Source organism: Drosophila obscura, unplaced genomic scaffold (assembly GCF_018151105.1).
Source record: "Drosophila obscura isolate BZ-5 IFL unplaced genomic scaffold, ASM1815110v1 contig_51, whole genome shotgun sequence".
Classification (NCBI taxonomy): domain Eukaryota; kingdom Metazoa; phylum Arthropoda; class Insecta; order Diptera; family Drosophilidae; genus Drosophila; species Drosophila obscura.
Window position 1 is genome coordinate 33,250 of NW_024542841.1, and position 24,043 is coordinate 57,292.

Sequence of the window (24,043 nt, forward strand, 5' to 3'; positions counted from 1 at the left end):
CCGTCAAATTTGGCAAGCGCTCAGTCATGGTGTGGGGCTGTATATCATCTAAAGGCGTTGAAGAGCTGCGAATTTTGTATGAAATAATGACCAAGGAGTTCTATTTGGACATTTAAAAAAATGAATTGACCAGAAGTGCGCAAAAGTTTGGCCTCGTTGATCCAGGAAACAGCAGCAAACTCAAATACAAGCTCTACCAAAACAATGATCCGAAGCACAAATCGTTGCTGAGTGGCACCTGTGTGCTTCATAATTGCAGTAAAGTTATTGACACGCCCGGCCAGAGTCCGGATCTCAATCCTATCAAAAATTTGTGGGCATTGCTCAAGAAAAGGATGGCCAAACGTCGCCCAAAGTTCAAAAGTTGATTTGATAAATCATAAATAATACATATATATAATATAATTAATAAACAAAATTTTCCCAAATAATGCCTGTATTTATATTTTTAATGCTAAAGTTGAAATTGTCTGACTTATTTCATTTTGCAAACAATTAGTTGACATACTGTATGTATGTGTGCTCAGCAAACGAGCTGCCTGATATTTTGATTACCGAAACTAAGGTTGGGGCACGAAAATACTTTTGGTATTTACACTGTTATTTAATATATAAATAAATACATACTACTAAGAAATTAAATATTAAGATTAATACAGAGAACATAATTATTGTATTATCCAACCAAGCAATCGCAAAAGCTTTTTCTCAAAAGAAAAGGCATTAACATATTATTTTTTCGGCTCGGAAAACTTCTGCTATGCACAAGTACACACACATATGCATGTACTTGCAGGTTCTTTGCGTGCTCAAACATGCAAGCGAATTCTAAATATTTTTCCAGATTTTTACTCAGTTTTGAACTCGTGCGAGCAAAAGGTCTCATATTAATCGTAATAGACTTTTTAATAACAAATAAATTGCCAATAATAATATTTTATAATGGAAAAATGTGTTAAACGTACCGCAAGTTTGTCAAGTGAAACTAATATATTGCCAGAAGAAGCAGAGTCAACGAAAAAAAAACCTAAGATTGTTTATCGCAAATATGATGAGAGCTATGTCAGCTATGGCTTTATTTATTGCGGAGACGATTCATGCCCAGTTCCAAAATGTTTGGGAGGTGGAAAAATGTACATTGTTTTTTGCACAGGTAAGCACTGATGACAAAGTCTTTGCCTGATGAATTGTTGTCTGTCCTACAAGAAGTTGTTAAAATTTTCAATTACATCAAGACGCGACCGCTGAACTCTCGTCTGTTTAATGCAGTCTGTCAGGAAATGGGAGCAGATCATCGGTGACTTCTATTTTATACAGAAGTACGATGGCTTTCTCGGGGAAAAGTTCTATCTCGGATTTACGAGCTTAAAAATGAGACCCAGGCGTTTTTAGAGGCCCAGGGTTCCGATTATGTTTCTGTGTTTAAAAAAGAAGAATGGGTGGCCGAACTTGCATATCTGTCGTTCATATTCACACATTTAAATGAGCTGAACAGAAAAATGCAAGGCAGAAACTCCAATATTTTAACGTCTTCGGACAAAATTGAAAGCTTTCGCGCTAAGTTGGTGCTATGGATCAGCCACGCTGTCAATGGAAATGTTTCCAAATGTCGTGGCTGCCGATTCAGAAAAAAAAAGTGCAGGCTTTGATAGTGAAGCACTTGGAGCTATTAGCTGAAAAAATGAATTGTTACTTTCCAAAGTGTGACCTGCAACCTATGGACTGGGTACGAAATCCATTCTCGGATATCATTAACCTTGGACACTTACCGATAAAGGAGCAGGAAGAATTCATGGAGTTAAAAAATGATCGGACATTAAAATTAAAATTTTCTGAAATTGACTCAGCACATTTCTGGCTGTATATAAAAAATGAATATCCACTGCTTTCAAAACGGGCTGTTGCGACTATGTTACCATTTGCCACAACGTACTTATGCGAACTTGGATTTTCAACTCTCACTACAATCAAATCGAAAAAAAGAGAACGCCTGAGAACGATAAATGAGGAGATGCGAGCAGCCCTATCTACGATTGCTCCAAATTTTGATCGCCTGTGCTCAGTTAAACAGGCTCACATTTCTCACTGAACATGTAAATTATATGTAAATTAAATATGTATTGGTATATTGATTCTAGAAATATATAAAAATTAAATAAACATTTCTTTTTTCTTTGGTGTACCTTCAAAATATCTAGATTTGATAGTTGTACCGTGAACACAAAAAGTTTGCGGAACACTGCTCTAGCGTATATGGCGTATATGTCTATTAAGTTGAAAAATCTAACAAAATTAGTTGTGTTGTCTTCATATGAGTTCCGTCGTAAGGCCCTGTAATAACGAAAATAGATAGATACTTTTCACATAGAGTTGTAGTTGATTTATCGATCTGAAAATTTATGAATTTAGAAAAACGAAAACCTTTGTTTGCAACTCTGCCACGTGCGTAAATAATTGTTTTCTCCCAAAAATTGATAATTCAATTATCTTTAGGAAATTCAATTTTCTTTATTTTCGGACAAAATACAGTTTCTAGGCTGCAGAACATCAGGCAAGGTCCTGAAAACTATACGGTGACAGCTGGGTCGAATATGAGCGGATGAGCTAGGCGTGGTCCGATTTGTCCGAAAATTTGCGTATTTAATATTATTCCTAATGTGACGACCAGCGACCAACACCAAGCGTCAAAAACTAATTATTTTTATATTATAAATTGATATTACTTACATTAATTCCATTACAATACTGCATTTAACCATCTATATTTACATATATAAGCGAACAAAAAAATGAAGAATTAGTTAATTAAAAAAAAACATAAACAAAAAAAATTCACGACTTTTTAAATCCACGCGCCAACGGTGGGCCCAGCGATCACTAAGGAACGGCCACACTCAAAATTTTAAACCCACGCGCCAACAATGTGACTAGCGATCAATAAGTAACGGCCACACTCAAACATTTATATCCACGCGCCAACAGTGTGCCCAGCCATCAGAACCCAACGTCCACACTAGCAGCTGATCATGGCAACGCGCTAGTGCCAAAGAAGGAAGCCAACAGCTGACTTTTTGTAATAAAAGAAGCCACGCCAGAGCCAATAACACCATTCCTGTCTTGGACTGCCAAGGGTGGATTCGCTCCCCGAGGATTTGGTAAGCATTGACTGCTGTGGTTTTTGGAGCGCACGATTCCTCTTGAACAAACAACTTGCCCTGCCAAATACCGTCCATTTGAAATGCATATATTACTGTGTTAGAGCGTACGATTCCTCTGCACTTTATTTTTTGCTGCTTTCCTTCCTACTCGGAGCGCATTTTGTCTGGACTTTGATATGCAATGACTGCACCATCAAGTGGCCCATGCGACACCAAGCCGAAGCCTGATACGCGCGGAACCCAGGCAGAAACCCAGCCCTCCTCCCACCCAACCGACCGAGGGGCGCTGCCGCATGACGCGCGACGCGTGTTACCGAACCGATCGCGAGCATGCAGGAAATATAGGTGTTAGACTAAAATTCGAGCAAAATTAGAGCTAAACACAACTCAAAGAGCTAAACATGCAAAGATAGCTAAGAAATATAACAAATTACGGGAAAGGTATGTTAGTATTAGTGATTTAAGAAGAGGAAGGGAATTAGTAGTTAATATTATGTGGTAGAGGGAATTGAAGTCCGAGCAAAGTACCCTAAATGGTTCGTGCAAGGAATAATTCGATCTACAAAGCGAAAGGAACAAAGGAATGAAGTTTCTAGTAGATCTAATAGGAATCGTAAAGTTTATGCGGCTCAACAAGTCAGGCCTATCTACGTCACCCTTGATCAGGTTGTGCATAAAAATCACACCAAGCATTTTTATACAACTAACTAAGGTTGGAAGGTTTATTAAAAGCAATCTACGAGGATAAGATGACAGTCTCACACCTGCATCCCAGTTAAGGCCACGCAGAGCAAAAAGTAAAAAGTTTTTCTGGACTGATTCTATACGGTCCTGGTGTACTTTGTACTGGGGGCACCATACACAAGAGCCGTACTCTAAAATCGGACGAAAAAAGCGAGATGTGGAGAGTCTTCGTTATATAGGGGTCGTCAAATTCCTTTGACCACCTCTTTATAAACCCAAGCACACCCGAAAACTTTAACTTTGGGTCTAATTTAACACCAAGATCATCAACCAAGGTAATTCTCTCAAGAGAACCACCGCAGAGGCTATAAGGAGCCAAAAGGGGGCTGGAGCGATGAAATGTCATTACTTTACATTTCGAGGCATTTAGGTGTAACATATTTGCACAACACCATGACTGAAAGTTATTGAGATCGGATTGCAAGCGAGAGTGAAATGAAATGTCCTTATACTGGACACAAAGTTTAACATCATCCGCATACATGAGTACTCGAGAGTTTGTTAATACTGAAGGCAGATCATTAATAAAGAGTGTGAATAGTAGGGGGACTAGATGGCTGCCCTTTGGTACTCCAGAAGTAACCTTAACAGGTGAAGAGAAGGAGTTTTTGAAGAGGACTCTTTGAGACCTAGAACGAAGGTAGCTAGTCATCCATCTCAAAAGATTAGGCAGAAACCCTAAAAGGTCAAGTTTTTGTGCTAAAAGGGAATGGTTTACAGAATCGAATGCATCCGTCTGCAAGTTACCTTGAAAGCCTTTAATGATAAAAGAGGTAAACTCTAATAAATTTGTGGTTGTTGATCGTCGCCTTATAAATCCGTGCTGGGACGGAGAGATATAAGTGATTTGCAGAGATGTTGCAAGTGCGGAGTTAAAATTTGTTCAAACATTTTAGGAATAGCGGATATCTTAGATATACCTCTATAATTATTTGCATCAGACTTGCTACCTTTCTTATGGAGCGGAATAATAAAAGATTCCTTCCAGATGGGGGGGAAGCATGAAGAGTTAATGGATAGGGTGAATAGTTTAAGCAAGGGTCCACACAGAGCGTCGACACAGTACTTGAGTACACAGCCGGGAACTCCGTCGGGACCTGGTGAAAACACTGGCTTAACTAGTCGAAGATCATGAAGCAGTGAGCTTTCATTTAACAAGGGGCTGAAGATGCCATTCGACCTTGGTAAACTGTATGGATACGGCTGACCAGAGTAGCTTTCATGAGAATAGGTTGTTTGAAAAAATTTGGCAAAAAGATCGGCAATTGCCTGATCATTGTTTGCTGACATATTGAGAAAAGATAACGAAATATTTACGAAGCTGTAAAACTGTTTAGGGTCCTGCGAAAATCGTATCCTGCATCGAGATAGGTAGTTTTTATAGCATTGAGCGTTAAGAACGGATAAATTTGACCGAGCTATTATATAGTGAGAAAGAGAAGAGGGAGAACCAACTTCTCGAAATTTTTTATAAAGTCTTGATTTTAAATTTTTTAGACTGGATAATTCGTTGGTAAACTAAGGAGGCTTACCAGATCTAACCGGACAAGAAAGTGGGACACAAGAATCAAAAAATGTGTCAAGTACATTGTAAACGAGAAGGAACGTGTGAGTCGCTTCTAAAGACGCGACTCTACTTATACCCGTACTCAGTCAGTATTTACATTTTTGAACATATGATTTTTTAGAATTTTAGAATTAAAAAAAAATTTTACACTTTACATTTTTTTTCTACATCTGTTATCTACATCTACATATACAATGTATATTATACATCTAATATTTAGATTGTACATGTACCATTTAGATTCTACATCTCCTCCGCTAGGGGTTGCTCGCGTACTGAACGCGGCTGAGTGTGCGAGCGAGATGGAAAATTAGATGTGTTGTCGTTGGCAGGAGGGGGCAGGGGCAGGGTTATGAATTTTGTCATTCTGGCTATAATTATGATCCGATCTGATTCAGATTCGGCAATCTGGTAGATATGGGCATTTTCTACGATACTGCGTTTTTAGTTTTATCATATCTTTAAAAATGTGCCTGCCACAGATTTTCGTCCTTTGTGGGGGCGGAAGGGGGCGGGGCGAAATTTTGAAATACACTTGTAGCAGTGGGATATCACATGAGTCTGGAAACCAAATTTGGTTGCCCTAGCTCTTATAGTCTCTGAGATCTAGGCGCTCATCGAGACAGACAGACAGACAGACAGACAGACAGACAGACAGACAGACGGACAGACAGACATGGCTATATCGACTCGGCTATTGATGCTGATCAAGAATATATATACTTTATGTGGTCGGAAACGTTTCCTTCTCTGCGTTACACACATCCACTTTTACCACAAATCTAATATACCCCTTAACTCTTTTTTGAGTACGGGTATAAAAATGTTTGTGCCTTTCATAACGTCAGTGCACAAGTACAGAGCGGACCAATGAAAATCCCTAATAAGGTTATTAAGCTTCGTAAACTCGGCTTTACGAAAGCAGCGGACACGTTCAGATAGCCTACCCATTCGATCCAATACAGTAGTTCCAATATCGACTGACACTTCGAATGTAGGATGGTAGGAGTCTTCAGGTATACTGAGCGGAAGGGCTCGGGTTAACAACGCTATGGTCGGATCCGAGACAAAGCACAGATCAAGCAATCGACCCAAGGAATTGTTCACATGGTTGACTTGAGACAGGGATAGGTCTAGCAAGCCGTCGATAAAGTCATGTCGTGACATGGGCACAAGGTTATTAGACTCGTTAACCGAAGACCAAACAGTACCTGGCAAATTGTAATCACCAAGAACTATCATATGGTCTTTATCTGATAGCGAGGAAGAAACTGTTTTTAAAGCGGACAGGTGATGCTCGTATATTAAGATATCCGAGGAAGGTGAAATATACGAGCAAGTAATGAAAACGGAAAAGCCTGGGAGAATCAGTTTTGCGCACAGGAATTTCAGGTCTTGTTGAACGTGGACCATGAAATGTTCCGACGTGAAGTTTGAGTCCACTGCAATAAGGACCCCACCTCCACGTCGAGACAAACGGTCATTTCTAAAAATTGTGTACCGACCTGCCAAAACTTCGGAACTAAGGATGTCCGGCTTTAACCAGGTCTCGGTGAACACAATAACGTGGGATGAGAATGCGAGACTCTCAAGGAAAAGAGTGCTGAGCTTACTACGCAAGCCTCTAGCATTCTGGTAGGTAACTACAAGAGAGGAAGTTAGTTTTTTGGATGGGTGGAAGTAGAGGTGGAAGATGAGGATGGAGATGGAGATGGAGCACTGGTCTGAATGCTAGGAAGAGTAATGGGGGGTCTATTCTTTTTCTTAGCCTTAAACTCTTTAACCACCAAATGCTCTAACCAAAACTTGGCGGAACAAATGATTTCAAATTGAGTTGGGGAGACGCTTATCTTGAAGAAAGATATCTCCCTGGCGTAAGAAAAGTTAAATTTTTCCACCTTTAAGCCGACGGCTTTTTTTTTGCTTTGTATAAAAGCGGTCACATCATTGGATGTGAGGTCAGGGGCTAGCCGCGAGACAAAAACTTGTCGCTTTGGTGGGAGTCCTACCAGTGGTTTTGGCACCACAGGCCTAGTACCTGTGATGGCAGTATCCGGTGGTCCTGGACATCTATTAGCTGGTGGGAGCGAAACTGAGGGGATAGTTAAGGATGCGGACTCGATGGACACGGACTCTACAGACATTTCTAACTGCATACTCTCCGAAGTGACGCATTCGGCTCCCGAATCTGCATCACCAGCAGCGATCGTTGCCCTTGGAGTAGCAAACGTAAACAACTGCTCCACTGAGGGAGTGGTCGGAGTAAGTTTTTCAGATGCCGGCGGACATGAGGCAGTCGGCACTTGCAAGTCCCGCGGAGTAGACTTCTTGCGCCTCGGAGACTCAGTCAGCAGCTGTAAACTGCTGAGCTGAGTGTTCATGGCCAAGAGCCGATCATATTGCTGTTTAAAGCCTACGATCAGCTCTTTGAAGCCACTCCGCGTCTGCCTCATGAACGAACGCATGTCGTTTTCCACAGCACGGCATTCCTCACAACTATAATGTAGGCCGTTGTTTTGGGAAATGGCGTCTCCTACACGGCCCGAGATCCCTACACATTTTACGTGCACTACGCTTTCGCAAAAATGTTCAAAACAAATAGCAATCAGACCACTGTGCAGAGAAAATGCTTAGAGCAATGCTTAAAGCGAAATCGGTAAAAGATGAGAGAGGAGAGTGGTTGCAGCAACAGCTTATAAGTGAGAGCGTTACTGCACAAAAAGTTACAAGAGCGAGAGCAAAAGAACAGTTATTAAGAGTTAGGTGATAGAGAGAGTGATAGACGGCAATAACTTCGACAAAGAGCGGCTAAATGTAATGAGAGGGCGTACTTACGAAAAGCAACAACACAAACACACGACTAACCGACGCACAAGATTTATTAAATAAGTTGTGTTTTTACACAATTATCAGGCATGCACCCGCGGTAAAAGTATGATTTTAATGTAAGTTAGTTATAGAGTTAAATTATAGATAAAAAACACCGGTTGTTTAAGTTAAGCAAAAGGAAAATGCGGAGCGCCAAACAAAAACACGTCTGGTCACTACGAAAGAGAACGAACGAACGTATGCAAAGTTTCAAGTCTGTATCTACACTTTAGACTTTATGCCAAAAAAATCGACTTTGGGACCATCTTACAATGGGTGTGATTGGCATTGTGGTCACCAGCTGCTATAGATCGGTCACCTTATTAGGTGACCTATTGGTCGAAGAATTTTACAAATTCTGCTTCGGAAATTTGAATCCCTTATCTATTATCTCATTGATTGGAACTGTTGGTTCGATTCCTTTGATAACCACTTGTACTCCTTTGCTACTTTTAAGTTGGTAGGAGTAGTAATTCATTTTTTTATTTTCGAGATATTTCGCCACTGATCGATAGTTTTGTTCGTCATTAACTTGTATTTTTGTTTCATTTATTTTACCCCTTTTTATGGACGTTAAATAGAATGTGTTGCGCCAATTTGATCAGTTATTTTATTTGACCAGCTCAGCACAATTTGCCTGACGAACATAAATAAGTGGTGGCTTGAATTTGCTAGTCTTGGGTGTTTGGGCGATATTTTATTCTTCATTTGGGATCTATTTGGTTGCTAGTGTCTTATGTTGCACAGTATTTCAGTTATTTTTCTTATTTTGGCTGCATTAGTATTCTTTGTAGTTTGTGGGCTAAATTTTCTTTTGATTTGCACATGGCGATTGAGCCCAGTCTGAATTAACGCTCCGTTAGCGTTTTCCGAACTTATTGGTTGGGAGAGGTGGGGCACGCCTTTGTACTCTCCGCACTCGAATGTCTCGAGCCGCTGCAGCGAGCCTCCTTTTATTCCCCCGCTGATGCACTGCCGCGGCTGTCGCTGCTTAGCAACAACGGGACTTTCCTCCACGCGGTGCCCGTACTTTTCCATCGGCTCGTCTGATGCTTTCCACCTGCTTCGCAACGGGACCAAGGTGTTGGCGTGATCGCATGGCCATATATGGTCATGCGCTGGACCACTGGAGCCCGATCCCATTATTACGCCTCTCTTCCGTGCTCCTCCATTCTCCTCTTGATCCTCTGATCGCGGCTCTCACTCCGTTGCGTCCGACAGAAAGAGAGCCCTCGGACAATCGCCGTCGGCCACAATTCACCAACCCCATACCAGCACGCACACCCAAAACCAGTGCCGCATTCATCAATTCGTGATACGGACGCGGGGTTGACTATCCCTTACCTTCTACTCCTTGGTAATCCTCCACCTAAAGTTTGGTCAATAAACTGCAACTGTGATAAAATGAAAATCAGCATCTAATAGAGAATTTCCCAGAGCTTTAAAAAATTTAATTATAAAGATCATTTTATTTTAGGATATGTACGCACTCAAAGTTGAAAATTTGTGAAAAAATTCATTGAAAACTTATTTACTTATTTGAGATGTCAAGCTTTTTTGGCACCTATATTTTTCCAAAATCAATTAAAAGTTAAGTTTAGGTTTTTAGATGCTCTTATACAAATAGGTACTGCTACATTTAATATTATAAAATCGACGCTTAAATAGCCCCTGGCCTGAACATACTCCCTCCCGTTGGAAGTTTCAACTGACATCACGAAATACATGAACCCCTACAGCTGAACTGGAATGATGAACAACGCGATGAAATGAAATGCGAGAGATGCTTGATAAACTGTTTCTCCAAGTTGAGTGTAGCGCTGTCGGTAGGCTTTCATCCCAGTCCAAATTTTCTCTCCAAAGCTGCTGAAGCAAGATCTTGTACCTCACAATAACAGGATTAATCAATCCTAGAGGGTCGTAAAAACGCGCTATCGTTGATAAAACCGACCGCTTGGAGGGCCTGGAATTAGTGTCCAGCGCAGACCAGGCAAACAGCAGCTGATCCGACGCAGGGTCCCAAGCTAAACTATGTTTTGGTTATGTCGCTTCCATCATGAAACCGTAGAAATTTCTCTACGAAGCGTCGTCTTTACCCCCTGGTTCCTGGAGCACCATTTTCTAAGCTTGAAGTTACCGCAAGACAGTAGACTTGAAGTTGCGGCCGAGTTGCCGCCAAAGATGAGATCATCAACATAGAACTCCTGTTGCAGAGCAGCTGAGCAAAGAGGGTAGGAATTACCCTCTTCGATGGCCAGCTGTTGCATTGCGCGGATAGCTAAAAACGATGCAGCCCTCGTACCGTATGTGACGGTGTCTAATGTGTAGACCTGAACCTCGGACTGGATGGAATCTTGCCATAGAATAGACTGGTGATAATTGTCAGCTGAATAACATGACCATTCATCCTTTAAGGAGAATGTTTAGAATGCTCTAAAACATGAAGTGTAATAATAACCAATTTAACGACCGCACTAGTACACCAATGTAAATTGATATTTAGACACAAACTCATAAATTGTCTAGTTCTTAAGTGCACAGCCGAGAAATCTCTTAAAAAGGTCCAACGCTGACAGATGTCTGCGATGCGTTGGTCGCCGATGTCACCCCAATTGTACACACATGGGTTATCTTATTTTGTTACCAGAGCTCCAGTGTGCTCACACACAAACACATACCACTGCGTTGGCACTAGACCTAAGCCTAGTTTTGCTTCACAGTAGAGCTACCTAATCTCATACAATTTTAATAAAGATCCAGTTTTAATATTGAACTCAACAAATGTAGATGTCTTTTCATCTTGCTTTGGTTAAGGCATTTACATTTTGGTCCTTCGACATCTTTGCAGTTGCACCCTTTATGGTAACGCAACTCAGAGAATAAACCAGCACCTTAAAGATTCTGTCAAGTACAAGTACTTACAGCTACAGGTTGCCAAATAAGTAACTCTTGTATCCCCCCTTGTGGGTAAGGTACGGAGTATATAAAAAAAAAAAAAGCAAAAAGATATACAAGATTCTTTTATGTTTTTGTGTAACAAAAAAAAAAAATATAGTAAAATTTTTTTTTTTGTGAAATTAAAAAAGTTAAATAATAATTTTGCCACCGTGAAAATATTGTTAAAGTGGCGTATTCGAGGCCGAAACATCGAAGAAAAATTGTGAAATTTTGATCGAGAAATCGAAAAATTTAAAAATAATATAATTTTGCTACCGTGCAAATATTGTTAAAGTGGCGTATTCGAGGCCGAAACATCGAAGAAAAATTGTGAAATTTTGATCGAGAAATCGACAAATTTAAAAATAATATAATTTTGCTACCGTGCAAATATTGTTCAAGTGGCGTATTCGAGGCCGAAACATCGTATAAAAATTGTGACATTGTGGTCGAGAAATCGGCAATTAAAATAAAAGTGAAGTTACAGAGAACCCCGTCAACAAAAGATTAAAAGAAAAAGTCATCATCATTCGTCTACAAAAATAAAATCATCTGTAACAGAAAAGAAATCAACCAACACCAAAATAACAAAGTTAAAAAGAAAAGAAAACAGTGTAACAATAAATTGCAGCCACAGCTACACCATCTGCAACACCGAAAAAAAAAAAAACTAAGATCTGCAGCCCCACAGCGACGACTTCAATCTGCAGCCACAGAAACTACAGCAACAACTACAAACTGCAGCCCCGTCGATTACAAACTGCAGTCAGCATCGACTTCCGACTACAACCTCAGATTCTTCAGCTAAGTTTCATTTAAGATAAAAAAAAATATATTTATACATATATAAAGTAAAATAAATTTTAGTTAACATTTAAATTTTTCACATATTTATACTTAACATTAAAAAAAAAAACATCATGATGTCCAAAGAGACAATAGCCTTAATAAAAAGGCAGGTAAGGGTATTAGAAGAATTTGAAACTTTAAGTAGTGAGCAGGTTAAAGAAGTTAAATTGTTGACAGCAGAATGTAACAACGATATGCTCTTAAAAATTGGTGTAGTCGATCACGACTATTTTAAGAAAAACCACTATGCAGCTATGATGGGTATAATAGGAAGAATACAAAGTACAGTGGATAGTCAGAATCAGATGAGTGAAAGTGTCGATATGGAACAAGAACAGAAAGCGTCATGTTCTGAGCAGAAGCAAAAGATTTCTGGTTCCGATATCGATGATACGAAAACTGTTAGCAAACTTTCAAAATCAATAGAGCAGTTAAAAAGGTATTTAGATGAAACTTTTAATGCTATAGATGACGGAAAAAAGGAAAATTTCGAATTCAGGATAGAAAAGTTAATGTTTTATTGGAGAAAGGTAGTTGGTATAAAAGAAGACGAAATGATTGAATCTATTGATATGTATGATGATGTTTTAAATGAATTAGAATTTGACGTGTTAACTGTAACTAAAATCATGAAGAAAAAACTTAAGGATAATGTGCCAAAAATGGAAGAAGTTACAAATCAAAAAATTGATGATTTTCCAACACTTCCAAAAATTAAGGTACCCACATTCTTTGGGGACTCCAAAGACTGGGACCTGTTTTATGAGTTATTTACCGAACTTATTCATTTAAGAGAGGATCTAAGTCCTACCTTAAAATTTAATTACCTTAAGATTTCACTTAAGGGAGAAGCGAGAAATGTAGTTTCTCACTTATTGTTAGGTTCAGGGGAAAATTATGTGACCGCTTGGGAATTGTTAACCAAGCGGTATGAAAATAAAAGGAAAATATTTTCCGATCAATTGAACCGCCTTCTTGAGCTACAAAATTTAAGTTTGGACTCAGTTAGGCAGTTAAGAATGTTTATTGACACTATAAATGAGTCAATTCACATGATAAAATTAAAGGCACAATTATCTGATGAGGTTGATGTAATCTTTGCACATATAATTATCAGAAAATTAAATAAAGAGGCTCTGCAATGATATGAGAGCCATGTTAAGAAAAACAAGGAAATTCAAAAATTATCCGACGTCATGGATTTTTGCGAGCAACGATTAAATTCGATAAGCTCGATTCAGGAGGAAAAACCTGCTAAAAAAATTTTTAGCAACAACATAAAAGAGTTGTCTGCTAATAGTTGTCCTATTTGCAAAGGTATGGGACACACAATATTTCAATGTCACAAATTTAAGGCTTTAAATCCATCTGAAAGAATGGATAAAGTTAAAAAAGCGTTTCTGTGTTTTAAATGCCTAAAACACACACATAGTAAAAAATGCACTAGCGAAACATCATGTTCGCTGTGCAAAAGAAATCACCATAGCTTGCTACATATTAATTATGTAAACAATCAAAAAAGTGAAAAAGTTAACACTTGCATGACGTCGGAACAAGCGTTGTTAGTTACAGCGCGTGTTCAAATAAAATCTTCGAATGGAGAATTTGAAACATTGAGGGCTTTGATTGACAGTGGGTCACAAAGTACAATTATTTCAGAAGAATCTGCGCAGATTCTGAAATTAAAAAAAATTCGATCTCAAACAGAGATCAGTGGCGTATCGTCCACGGGGAAGTGCATATCGAAGCACAAAGTAAATCTTCAAGTTAAAAGTGAAGATTTACAAAAAATTTTAAAGGTTGAAGCCATAATATTGCCAAAATTAATGAAGGCTCTTCCAGTCAACACCGTGAATGTTGACAAATCGAAATGGGAAAAATATAATTTAGCTGACCCCGATATTAATAAACCTTGCCGTGTTGACCTTATAATTGAGGCAGATTTATACGCTCATATTCTACAGAATGGAATTGTTAAAATCAATGGGCTCTTGGGTCAAAAAACGGATTTCGGGTGGATTGTCTCTGGGTGTAAAAAGTCGAAAGGAAAAGAGGCAATTGTTGCAACCACTATCGAATTAAAAGATATGGATCGATATTGGGAAATGGAGGAAGAAGACAAAAATGATATCGAATCTGAATTATGTGAAAACAACTTCATAAGAACAACAAAGAAAGATTCAGATGGGCGATACATTGTGTCAATTCCATTTAAAGAAGATGTCACCTTAGGAGATTCAAGGAAACAAGCAATAGCTCGTTTTATGAGTTTGGAGAGTAAGTTAGAAAGGAATCAAAAATTTAAGGTGGACTATACTAAATTCATGAATGAATATATGGATTTAGGACATATGGTGGAAGTAAATAATGAAGGTAAATATTTCTTACCACATCAGGCAGTTATTAGAGATTCAAGCCTAACGACCAAGCTAAGAGTAGTTTTTGACGCTTCAGCCAAAACTACTAATAATAAAAGCTTAAATGATATAATGTGGATTGGTCCACGAGTTCAAAAAGATATTTTTGATATCATTATTAAGTGGAGAAAATGGGAATATGTTGTATCTGCGGACATCGAAAAAATGTACCGTCAGATAAAAATAATTGAAAAAGATCAAAAATATCAATACATTTTATGGAGAAATTCTCCGGTGGAAAAAATTAAAAATTATAAATTGACAACCGTCACTTATGGTACTGCATCTGCTCCATATTTGGCCACCAGAGTTCTAGTGGATATAGCGGACAAATGCCAGAAAAAAAAAACGAGAAGGAACGTGTGAGTCGTTTCTGGGGACACGACTCTATTTATACCCGTACTCAGTCAGTATATACATTATTGAGCTTATGATTTTTTAGAATTTTAGAAAAAAAAAAAAATTTTACATATTACATTTTTTTGCTACATCTGCTATCTACATCTACATATACAATGTCTATTCTACATCTAACATGTAGATTGTACATGTTCCATTCATATTCTACATCTCCTCCGCTAGGGGCTGCTCGCGCACTGAACGCGGCAGAGTGTGCGAGCGAGAAGGAAAATGTTGCGTTGTCGTTCGCGGGAGGGGGAGGGGAAGCAACTGAAAATTAATTTCTTCATTCTGGCTATAATTATGATCCGATCTGATTCAGATTCGGCAGTCTGGTAGATATGCTCATTCTCTACGATACTGCGTTTTTAGTTTTATCGTATCTTTAAAAATGTGCCTGCTACAGATTTTCGTCTTTTGTGGGGGCGGAAGGGGGCGGGGCGAAATTTTGAAATACACTTGTAGCAGTGGGATATCACATAAGTCTGGAAACCAAATTTGGTTGCCCTAGCTCTTATAGTCTCTGAGATCTAGGCGCTCAACAAGACAGACAGACGGACAGACGGACAGACAGACATGGCTATATCGACTCGGCTATTGATGCTGATCAAGAATATATATACTTTATGGGGTCGGAAACGTTTCCTTCTCTGCGTTACACACATCCACTTTTACCACAAATCTAATATACCCCTTAACTCTTTTTGAGTACGGGTATAATTAGTGAAGTAATTAGGAATGATTTCTACATGGATGACCTAATGACTGGCTCGTATTCTATAAAAGACGCAAAAAATTTAATTAAATTAATTTCAAACGAACTACTAAAAGTTGGATTTAATTTAAGAAAATGGATTTCCAACAATTCAGAAATAATAGAAACGGTGGAAGACACTGGTGACAATAAAGTTCTTAGTATTATTGAGAATGAAAGTGTTAAGACCCTGGGGACTTAAATGGGAACCCCAAAAAGATTTATTTAAGTTCAATGTAAGCTGCGGGTCATCTAAAATAACAAATAAAAGGGTTGTGTTATCGACACTATCAAAAATCTATGATCCCTTAGGATGGCTGGCTCCCGTGACTATTATAGGAAAACTTTTCATTCAAAGGCTTTGGATAAATAAAAGTGAATGGGATAAGGAATTATCGAAAGAAGATAGGAAAGACTGGGAAACTTACAAAGAGAATTTAATAAATTTAGAAAATATTCGAATCCCAAGGTGGATAAAGTCCAAAGAATTGTCAATAATTCAACTTCATGGGTTTGCTTAAAGCGAAATCGGTAAAAGATGAGAGAGGAGAGTGGTTGCAGCAACAGCTTATAAGTGAGAGCGTTACTGCACAAAAAGTTACAAGAGCGAGAGCAAAAGAACAGTTATTAAGAGTTAGGTGATAGAGAGAGTGATAGACGGCAATAACTTCGACAAAGAGCGGCTAAATGTAATGAGAGGGCGTACTTACGAAAAGCAACAACACAAACACACGACTAACCGACGCACAAGATTTATTAAATAAGTTGTGTTTTTACACAATTATCAGGCATGCACCTGCGGTAAAAGTATGATTTTAATGTAAGTTAGTTATAGAGTTAAATTATAGATAAAAAACACCGGTTGTTTAAGTTAAGCAAAAGGAAAATGCGGAGCGCCAAACAAAAACACGTCTGGTCACTACGAAAGAGAACGAACGAACGTATGCAAAGTTGCAAGTCTGTATCTACACTTTAGACTTTATGCCAAAAAAATCGACTTTGGGACCATCTTACAATGGGTGTGATTGGCATTGTGGTCACCAGCTGCTATAGATCGGTCACCTTATTAGGTGACCTATTGGTTGAAGAATTTTACAAATTCTGCTTCGGAAATTTGAATCCCTTATCTATTATCTCATTGATTGGAACTGTTGGTTCGATTCCTTCGATAACCACTTGTACTCCTTTGCTACTTTTAAGTTGGTAGGAGTAGTAATTCATTTTTTTATTTTCGAGATATTTCGCCACTGATCGATAGTTTTGTTCGTCATTAACTTGTATTTTTGTTTCATTTATTTACCCCTTTTTATGGACGTTAAATAGAATGTGTTGCGCCAATTTGATCAGTTATTTTATTTGACCAGCTCAGCACAATTTGCCTGACGAACATAAATAAGTGGTGGCTTGAATTTGCTAGTCTTGGGTGTTTGGGCGATATTTTATTCTTCATTTGGGATCTATTTGGTTGCTAGTGTCTTATGTTGCACAGTATTTCAGTTATTTTTCTTATTTTGGCTGCATTAGTATTCTTTGTAGTTTGTGGGCTAAATTTTCTTTTGATTTGCACATGGCGATTGAGCCCAGTCTGAATTAACGCTCCGTTAGCGTTTTCCGAACTTATTGGTTGGGAGAGGTGGGGCACGCCTTTGTACTCTCCGCACTCGAATGTCTCGAGCCGCTGCAGCGAGCCTCCTTTTATACCCCCGCTGATGCACTGCCGCGGCTGTCGCTGCTTAGCAACAATGGGACTTTCCTCCACGCGGTGCCCGTACTTTTCCATCGGCTCGTCTGATGCTTTCCACCTGCTTCGCAACGGGACCAAGGGGTTGGCGTGATCGCATGGCCATATATGGTCATGCGCTGGACCACTGGAGCCCGATCCCATTATTACGCCTCTCTTCCGTGCTCCTCCATTCTCCTCTTGATCCTCTGATCGCGGCTCTCACTCCGTTGCTCCGACAGAAAGAGCGCCCTCGGACAATTCGCCGTCATCCGGATAACGCGGATAGCCCTTAACTCCTTAGGACTCCTCACAATTGTCATAAACTCATCACATCAGAGTCTCGCGTATACTCAATGCACATGCAGTAAGATCCCTTATAAATAGTTATTGCCTAATAATCAAACCAAGGACTATATAATACCAAGATGCTGCATTCTATTCAATTTTCGTTTGACGCTTCATGGTACAGGCACGCGGGGTTTGTACTTCAATTCTCTTTTAAGCTAGCCTTCTACTCGTCTTCGGTAATGCCTCGGCCAGCGCTAGAGAGTTTGGAGCGGCACAATGGGTACTAGCTAAAAAAAGGTGGCAAAAGTCAAACAATTTTATGAGCGCTTTGGATAAAATGAAAATCAGCATCTAATAGAGAATTTCCCAGAGCTTTAAAAAATTTAATTATAAAGATCATTTTATTTTAGGATATGTACGCACTCAAAGTTGAAAATTTGTGAAAAAATTCATTGAACACTTATTTACTTATTTGAGATGTCAAGCTTTTTTGGCACCTATATTTTTCCAAAATCAATTAAAAGTTAAGTTTAGGTTTTTAGATGCTCTTATACAAATAGGTACTGCTACATTTAATATTATAAAATCGACGCTTAAATAGCCCCTGGCCTGAACATACTCCCTCCCGTTGGAAGTTTCAACTGACATGAAATGAAATAGATGAACCCCTACAGCTGAACTGGAATGATGAACAACGCGATGAAATGAAATGCGAGAGATGCTTGATAAACTGTTTCTCCAAGTTGAGTGTAGCGCTGTCGGTAGGCTTTCATCCCAGTCCAAATTTTCTCTCCAAAGCTGCTGAAGCAAGATCTTGTACCTCACAATAACAGGATTAATCAATCCTAGAGGGTCGTAAAAACGCGCTATCGTTGATAAAACCGACCGCTTGGAGGGCCTGGAATTAGTGTCCAGCGCAGACCAGGCAAACAGCAGCTGATCCGACGCAGGGTCCCAAGCTAAACTATGTTTTGGTTATGTCGCTTCCATCATGAAACCGTAGAAATTTCTCTACGAAGCGTCGTCTTTACCCCCTGGTTCCTCGAGCACCATTTTCTAAGCTTGAAGTTACCGCAAGACAGTAGACTTGAAGTTGCGGCCGAGTTGCCGCCAAAGATGAGATCATCAACATAGAACTCCTGTTGCAGAGCAGCTGAGCAAAGAGGGTAGGAATTACCTCTTTTCGATGGCCAGCTGTTGCCTTGCGCGGATAGCTAAAAACGATGCAGCCTCTACCGTATGTGACGGTGTCTAATGTGTAGACCTGAACCTCGGGCTGGATGGAATCTTGCCATAGAATAGACTGGTGATAATTGTCAGCTGAATAACATGACCATTCATCCTTTAAGGAGAATGTTTAGAATGCTCTAAAACATGAAGTGTAATAATAACCAATTTAACGACCGCACTAGTACACCAATGTAAATTGATATTTAGACACAAACTCATAAATTGTCTAGTTCTTAAGTGCACAGCCGAGAAATCTCTTAAAAAGGTCCCACGCTGACAGATGTCTGCGATGCGTTGGTCGCCGATGTCACCCCAATTGTACACACATGGGTTATCTTATTTTGTTACCAGAGCTCCAGTGTGCTCACACACAAACACATACCACTGCGTTGGCACTAGACCTAAGCCTAGTTTTGCTTCACAGTAGAGCTACCTAATCTCATACAATTTTAATAAAGATCCAGTTTTAATATTGAACTCAACAAATGTAGATGTCTTTTCATCTTGCTTTGGTTAAGGCATTTACATTTTGGTCCTTCGACATCTTTGCAGTTGCACCCTTTATGGTAACGCAACTCAGAGAATAAACCAGCACCTTAAAGATTCTGTCAAGTACAAGTACTTACAGCTACAGGTTGCCAAATAAGTAACTCTTGTATCCCCCCCTTGTGGGTAAGGTACGGAGTATATAAAAAAAAAAAAGCAAAAAGATATACAAGATTCTTTTATGTTTTTGTGTAACAAAAAAAAAAAAATATAATAAAATTTTTTTTTTTGTGAAATCAAAAAAGTTAAATAATAATTTTGCCACCGTGAAAATATTGTTAAAGTGGCGTATTCGAGGCCGAAACATCGAAGAAAAATTGTGAAATTTTGATCGAGAAATCGACAAATTTAAAAATAATATAATTTTGCTACCGTGCAAATATTGTTAAAGTGGCGTATTCGAGGCCGAAACATCGAAGAAAAATTGTGAAATTTTGATCGAGAAATCGACAAATTTAAAAATAATATAATTTTGCTACCGTGCAAATATTGTTCAAGTGGCGTATTCGAGGCCGAAACATCGTATAAAAATTGTGACATTGTGGTCGAGAAATCGGCAATTAAAATAAAAGTGAAGTTACAGAGAACCCCGTCAACAAAAGATTAAAAGAAAAAGTCATCATCATTCGTCTACAAAAATAAAATCATCTGTAACAGAAAAGAAATCAACCAACACCAAAATAACAAAGTTAAAAAGAAAAGAAAACAGTGTAACAATAAATTGCAGCCACAGCTACACCATCTGCAACACCGAAAAAAAAAAACTAAGATCTGCAGCCCCACAGCGACGACTTCAATCTGCAGCCACAGAAACTACAGCAACAACTACAAACTGCAGCCCCGTCGATTACAAACTGCAGTCAGCATCGACTTCCGACTACAACCTCAGATTCTTCAGCTAAGTTTCATTTAAGAATAAAAAAAAAAATATATTTATACATATATAAAGTAAAATAAATTTTAGTTAACATTTAAATTTTTCACATATTTATACTTAACATTAAAAAAAAAAAACATCATGATGTCCAAAGAGACAATAGCCTTAATAAAAAGGCAGGTAGAAATAACTTCCATGATAAGGGTATTAGAAGAATTTGAAACTTTAAGTAGTGAGCAGGTTAAAGAAGTTAAATTGTTGACAGCAGAATGTAACAACGATATGCTCTTAAAAATTGGTGTAGTCGATCACGACTATTTTAAGAAAAACCACTATGCAGCTATGATGGGTATAATAGGAAGAATACAAAGTACAGTGGATAGTCAGAATCAGATGAGTGAAAGTGTCGATATGGAACAAGAACAGAAAGCGTCATGTTCTGAGCAGAAGCAAAAGATTTCTGGTTCCGATATGGATGATACGAAAACTGTTAGCAAACTTTCAAAATCAATAGAGCAGTTAAAAAGGTATTTAGATGAAACTTTTAATGCTATAGATGACGGAAAAAAGGAAAATTTCGAATTCAGGATAGAAAAGTTAATGTTTTATTGGAGAAAGGTAGTTGGTATAAAAGAAGACGAAATGATTGAATCTATTGATATGTATGATGATGTTTTAAATGAATTAGAATTTGACGTGTTAACTGTAACTAAAATCATGAAGAAAAAACTTAAGGATAATGTGCCAAAAATGGAAGAAGTTACAAATCAAAAAATTGATGATTTGCCAACACTTCCAAAAATTAAGGTACCCACATTCTTTGGGGACTCCAAAGACTGGGACCTGTTTTATGAGTTATTTACCGAACTTATTCATTTAAGAGAGGATCTAAGTCCTACCTTAAAATTTAATTACCTTAAGATTTCACTTAAGGGAGAAGCGAGAAATGTAGTTTCTCACTTATTGTTAGGTTCAGGGGAAAATTATGTGACCGCTTGGGAATTGTTAACCAAGCGGTATGAAAATAAAAGGAAAATATTTTCCGATCAATTGAACCGCCTTCTTGAGCTACAAAATTTAAGTTTGGACTCAGTTAGGCAGTTAAGAATGTTTATTGACACTATAAATGAGTCAATTCACATGATAAAATTAAAGGCACAATTATCTGATGAGGTTGATGTAATCTTTGCACATATAATTATCAGAAAATTAAATAAAGAGGCTCTGCAATTATATGAGAGCCATGTTAAGAAAAACAAGGAAATTCAAAAATTATCCGACGTCATGGATTTTTGCGAGCAACGATTAAATTCGATAAGCTCGATTCAGGAGGAAAAACCTGCTAAAAAAATTTTTAGCAACAACATAAAAGAGTTGTCTGCTAATAGTTGTCCTATTTGCAAAGGTATGGGACACACAATATTTCAATGTCACAAATTTAAGGCTTTAAATCCATCTGAAAGAATGGATAAAGTTAAAAAAGCGTTTCTGTGTTTTAAATGCCTAAAACACACACATAGTAAAAAATGCACTAGCGAAACATCATGTTCGCTGTGCAAAAGAAATCACCATAGCATGCTACATATTAATTATGTAAACAATCAAAAAAGTGAAAAAGTTAACACTTGCATGACGTCGGAACAAGCGTTGTTAGCTACAGCGCGTGTTCAAATAAAATCTTCTAATGGAGAATTTGAAACATTGAGGGCTTTGATTGACAGTGGGTCACAAAGTACAATTATTTCAGAAGAATCTGCGCAGATTCTGAAATTAAAAAAAATTCGATCTCAAACAGAGATCAGTGGCGTATCGTCCACGGGGAAGTGCATATCGAAGCACAAAGTAAATCTTCAAATTAAAAGTGAAGATTTACAAAAAATTTTAAAGGTTGAAGCCATAATATTGCCAAAATTAATAAAGGCTCTTCCAGTCAACACCGTGAATGTTGACAAATCGAAATGGGAAAAGTATAATTTAGCTGACCCCAATTTTAATAAACCTTGCCGTGTTGACCTTATAATTGGGGCAGATTTATACGCTCATATTCTACAGAATGGAATTGTTAAAATCAATGGGCTCTTGGGTCAAAAAACGGATTTCGGGTGGATTGTCTCTGGGTGTAAAAAGTCGAAAGGAAAAGAGGCAATTGTTGCAACCACTATCGAATTAAAAGATATGGATCGATATTGGGAAATGGAGGAAGAAGACAAAAATGATATCGAATCTGAATTATGTGAAAACAACTTCATAAGAACAACAAAGAAAGATTCAGATGGGCGATACATTGTGTCAATTCCATTTAAAGAAGATGTCACCTTAGGAGATTCAAGGAAACAAGCAATAGCTCGTTTTATGAGTTTGGAGAAAAAGTTAGAAAGGAATCAAAAACTTAAGGTGGACTATACTAAATTCATGAATGAATATATGGATTTAGGACATATGGTGGAAGTAAATAATCAAGGTAAATATTTCTTACCACATCAGGCAGTTATTAGAGATTCAAGCCTAACGACCAAGCTAAGAGTAGTTTTTGACGCTTCAGCCAAAACTACTAATAATAAAAGCTTATACTATACTATACTAGACTATACTAAATTCATGAATGAATATATGGATTTAGGACATATGGTGGAAGTAAATAATGAAGGTAAATATTTCTTACCACATCAGGCAGTTATTAGAGATTCAAGCCTAACGACCAAGCTAAGAGTAGTTTTTGACGCTTCAGCCAAAACGATATAAAAAAGATATTTTTGATATCATTATTAAGTGGAGAAAATGGGAATATGTTGTATCTGCGGACATCGAAAAAATGTACCGTCAGATAAAAATAATTGAAAAAGATCAAAAATATCAATACATTTTATGGAGAAATTCTCCGGTGGAAAAAATTAAAAATTATAAATTGACAACCGTCACTTATGGTACTGCATCTGCTCCATATTTGGCCACCAGAGTTCTAGTGGATATAGCGGACAAATGCCAGAAAACAAAAACGAGAAGGAACGTGTGAGTCGTTTCTGGGGACACGACTCTACTTATACCCGTACTCAGTCAGTATATACATTATTGAGCTTATGATTTTTTAGAATTTTAGAAAAAAAAAAAATTTTACATTTTACATTTTTTTGCTACATCTGCTATCTACATCTACATATACAATGTCTATTCTACATCTAACATGTAGATTGTACATGTTCCATTCATATTCTACAACTCCTCCGCTAGGGGCTGCTCGCGCACTGAACGCGGCAGAGTGTGCGAGCGAGAAGGAAAATGTTGCGTTGTCGTTCGCGGGAGGGGGAGGGGAAGCAACTGAAAATTAATTTCTTCATTCTGGCTATAATTATGATCCGATCTGATTCAGATTCGGCAGTCTGGTAGATATGGTCATTCTCTACGATACTGCGTTTTTAGTTTTATCGTATCTTTAAAAATGTGCCTGCTACAGATTTTCGTTTTTTGTGGGGGCGGAAGGGGGCGGGGCGAAATTTTGAAATACACTTGTAGCAGTGGGATATCACATAAGTCTGGAAACCAAATTTGGTTGCCCTAGCTCTTATAGTCTCTGAGATCTAGGCGCTCAACAAGACAGACAGACGGACAGACGGACAGACAGACATGGCTATATCGACTCGGCTATTGATGCTGATCAAGAATATATATACTTTATGGGGTCGGAAACG

At 38.2% G+C, this 24,043-nt stretch overlaps 1 protein-coding gene across 2 annotated transcripts in view; it reads right to left on the reverse strand.

Moving 5' to 3' along the window:
• Nucleotides 1–24,043, reverse strand: part of LOC111075281 (trypsin-1) — a 42,560-nt gene that overhangs the window by 16,765 nt on the left and 1,752 nt on the right. Inside the window, exon 1 of one of the 2 annotated variants that reach the window (XM_022368450.2) lies at nucleotides 2,184–2,293. The exons of the other annotated variant lie outside the window; for it this stretch is intronic. The gene's annotated coding sequence lies outside the window, so the exon portion shown is untranslated. Of the gene's footprint in view, nucleotides 1–2,183; nucleotides 2,294–24,043 lie in introns of those variants that run through there. 2 annotated transcript variants of the gene reach the window in all.